We start from the raw sequence: 4362 nt of genomic DNA, 5'->3' as shown, positions 1-4362 counted from the left end.
CTTCACTCAGAAAATCACCCCAGCACTTCCGCACTCCTTGGAGTTTTAGGCAAGAATCCTCTTCCTCCGCCGCGGCGGCGCGGCAAGCGCGAATTTACCCCCGGCTCTCGCGGTACGCGTCACGGTTTCCGGCCCGCGAAAATTCGCTTCGTTACAGTATGGTAGAACTTTTGAAGATGCCTGAGCGTTACATAGAGCTTCAGTTTGTTGATGAAATAACGTTTAACAAAATCTACAAAAAGTATCGCGATACGAGTACAAAAACAAATGCCAGTACAAATATAAATACAAGTTCAAGGTTGAATAAAAATAAAAGTGAAAGAAAAGCAACTGTAATATTTGATGACGAATCAAATATAGTTTATTGCAACTATCGGGATCCTCGATCGACGACGTACTTAGGTAACACGTTGAGAGAACTGATTAAGACTTGCAAATTAAATAAAATTCCGGAATTATTAATAATTAAGGGTAATATTGAAAAACAGTTGTTTGATTATATAGTAGGAAAGTTATACGTTTTTCGTGAAGGTGGAGTAAAAATTAATGTTATCAGAAACCAAATAAACGTGACAAATAAAGAAACTAGAGTATTAATTTTAAACGATTTTCACATGCTACCAACAGGTGGACACGCGGGAGTCAACAGAATGTATAATAATATCAAAAAATATTATTTTTGGTCAGGTTTAAAGAAAGATGTTGAGAAGTTCGTAGCAAAATGCGATGTGTGAAAGAGACATAAACATGCTGTCATAAAGAAACAACCACTAGAAATTACTACAACAGCATCCACTGCTTTTCAAAAAGTTTTTCTTGACTTGGTAGGTCCTTTACGTCCTGATAGTAATAATAATATATACATCTTAACTATTCAGTGCGAATTAACCAAATATGTAGAGTGCTATCCGATTCGAAATAAAGAAGCAGAGACCGTAGCCAAAGCTTTTGTTGAAAATTTTATTTTGCGAATTTATGTCGGGAATATTCAAAGAAACTTGTAGGTTACTTTGTATGCAGCAATTAAGCGCTACAGCTTATCACCATCAAACGCTAGGTGCTTTGGAAAACTCTCATAAACATCTAGGCGCGTATTTGAGAATTCAAGCATCAGAAAATTGGGACACTTGGGGTTCTTGGGAGCCATATTGGTGCTTTGCCTATAATAATACAGTTCACACAGAAACTCGTTACACGCCATACGAACTGGTATTTGGTAAAATCGCTCAACTGCCGTCTAATGTTACAACCAAAGTTGATCCTATCTATAATTTTGACGACTATCCGAAAGAATTAAAGTACAGGTTACAAGTTGCTTGGGATGATGCACGATACAATTTAATACAGTCGAAGAGTCGTAGAAAAGAAAAATGTGATTTAGTTAGGGCGGAATTTAGTTTTAAGGAAGGTGATAAAGTGTTAATGCGGAACCCTTTGAGTGACAAAAGTGATGCGGTATACAAGGGACCATATGAAGTGATCAGTGACGAAGGTTCTAATGCCATAGTGAAAGTGAAAGACAAACCAGTGCGTATTCACAAAGACAGACTGAAACTGTATCGTAGTTAAGAACTGTAAAAAGCAAGGAACTATATAGTCATTAGCAAATTTCAAAATAATGTTATCAAAAGAAAAAAAATTGTTTTGTAATTCTAATAATAGCTTCATGTTAAATAGTTAATAAGATTTAGCATAGGTTAGCTGGGTAGGTTAGGTTACTATTATTAGTAAACAAAATTTTTTTTTTTCGCCCACCGGGAGAGGTGTAAGGAATGCGGTAGTGTCGAAAACACAAACGAAATGTTGCAATGTTAGCAAACTGCCAACTTCCGTACATCCCTCTGGCGAAATCAGGTCGCATAATGTTTAGGTTAATGAAATAGTAGAGTTAGCAATATTTATATCATTATAAACGTAAGCATAAAAATAAAAGTAGAAATTGTATTTTTCTGTCTTTATATTAAGCATTAAGCTTATATACTTCCAATTTTTGTTCATATGTACCTACTTATTTTTGTATATATCTGCTCATTATTACTATCTATATCACAAATATGTTCCCTGCCTCCCCTGAATTTGTGAAATCCTCCCCTGAAATTTATTTCTGGCTACGGCTCTGTCTGCAAGGATTCCGGAAGTTGGCATCTTAGTAGTGCTAAAAGAAGACAATTTATCACCGTTGCAGTGGCAGTTGGGTAGAATTACTCAATTGCACCCCGGTGTCGGTGAAGTGCAAAAGTGGTTTGATAAAAAGAGCAATTTCGAAAGTGTGCGCTTTACCAATGGACTAATTGCGCTAAACTTAAAGACTGTGGTGGTGATCTTTCGAACTCTTAACTAGTTTTACGGTTTCATATCAATATTTCTTGTTTTTTTTTTACTTTCCATGTATACATATATTGGACATTCTTCTTTTAGTGTAAATTGTAACGCATTTATTTATTAATTTTTTTATCTTAAACCAATGTGATTGTTTCAAGGCAGGGGCTTATGTTAGCGCTCCTGGCGGGGACATCTGTTTCGTCCCGTCCACCCGCAAGGATGGGCCAGAGCCACCACCCACTTTGAAATAAGGGTGGTGAGAACCACCAGGTAGATTCAGGAATTCAATATTCAAAATTAAAATAGAGCACTGACTCAAACAGCTCTAGACCGTGAGGTCAAATATTCTCTTATTCTTTTTTGTATATACACTTATTACTATCAATACACTTCTATCCTACATGATCGCTGGTCTTATCATTATACAAAATCGACAATGTTATATTTAACTTTAATCACTGCTGATGTCATAAGTAAAAATCAAGGTCTAGATTACATGACACCACAGGCTTTTGGATGCTATAATAGTTATTTACGTGGCAAGCTTAGTAAATTAGCCTTTACGGGCGAGCCGGAATGTTTGCAGGACGAGCGACGTAGGAGCGAGCCCTGTAATCCGGTGAGCCCCAGTAAAGGCTAATTGCAAGCGAGCCGCGTACAACGTTTTACTTCCTCTTACTCAAAATTCTGAAAATTAACAACTTTGGCATAGAAATTTTACTTAAAATTACAGTCATAGAAATTATAAATGGTAACTATGGAAAATTAAATTGTTTGAAAATAACGCGACTGTCAATTCGTAAATTCGATTAATAATTTCAATAGTTTAATTTTGTTTTTGAGCTCTATTAATTATGGAATTTCGATGAAGATGAAGAGTTTGAAGCTCATTTTAACGTTAGTATTAGTAAGATTAAGAAAAAGGTGCTTGTAAAGCTGTCATGATAACGTTTTACAGGCACGGTGCCTGTAAAACTGCCATGGTAACGTTTTACAGGCAGGGTGCGTGTAAAGACTAATTTACCGGGTTAGTTCAAACGACAGTAAATGAGCTTTAACAAGACAAGAGGAAGTAAACGACATTTACACAGAACTTCGTCACATTTTTCATAATTAAATGCGTTTTACATTACTAGTTGAAAATAGGAAGCTTTTATCAAACTTATCTTAGGACTGCAATGGCCAATACATTAAAAGTAATCTTAAAATATTATCCTTTGAAAAATACAAAAATCGTACTATTAAGTAATAGGAAACTTTCTATAAGGTGTATTTTTTTGTTATCAAATTGCTATAAACTTCTTGGGAAGCACTAAGAAAACTACGTTTAGTAAGTAGAAAACATGTTATCATCATATAAAAAATTTAAAATTAACATATTCTTAAAAGTGCATTTTATGCATTCGCACCTTGATTTTTTCCCCAAAAATTGTGACGACGTGAGTGACGAACATGGAGAATGCTTTCATCTAGGCATTTTCTCGATAGAAAAACGTTACCAAGATCGATGGAACACCTAAATGCTCGCAGAATACTGCGGGACCATCAAGCGAGAGATCTCCAATGAAATCTATAGGAGGCAACCGAAAAAACGTCGGTCTTAGCTGTTTCTTTTGTTTTTTCGTTTTTTAAACTACAATCGTTGTTTTTACTTCCCGAGCGTAAGCAAAGGAAGTATTGTAATCGAGTCCGTCGGCCGACTCTCTACTTTTACGTTTCCTCGATCTTTCATGACTCCTAGAATACGAAAAAATAGATCTCCCATTTCCGTCTGTCTGTCCGTCCGTCTGTCCGTCCGTCTGTCCGTCTGCCGTCCCGGATTTTTATTAGACAGATAATCTCCGAAAGTACTGGACCGATTGTTGTGAAATTTTGTACTTATATTAGGAATATCATGTAGATGGTAAAACGCTAACCAAAATTTGTCTAATCATCCCCACCACTAATGCGATGACGTCACTTCAAAATTGTACATAGTAAATGGGTCTTAAATTATATAAAATAACATAGTCCTACACATATAGTTTACGACTCCGAATT

Source organism: Zophobas morio, unplaced genomic scaffold (assembly GCF_036711695.1).
Source record: "Zophobas morio isolate AGI-343-1 ecotype UQ-CSIRO unplaced genomic scaffold, CSIRO_AGI_Zmor_V1 ptg000017l, whole genome shotgun sequence".
Lineage (NCBI taxonomy): Eukaryota > Metazoa > Arthropoda > Insecta > Coleoptera > Tenebrionidae > Zophobas > Zophobas morio.
This window is presented reverse-complemented; position numbering follows the sequence as displayed.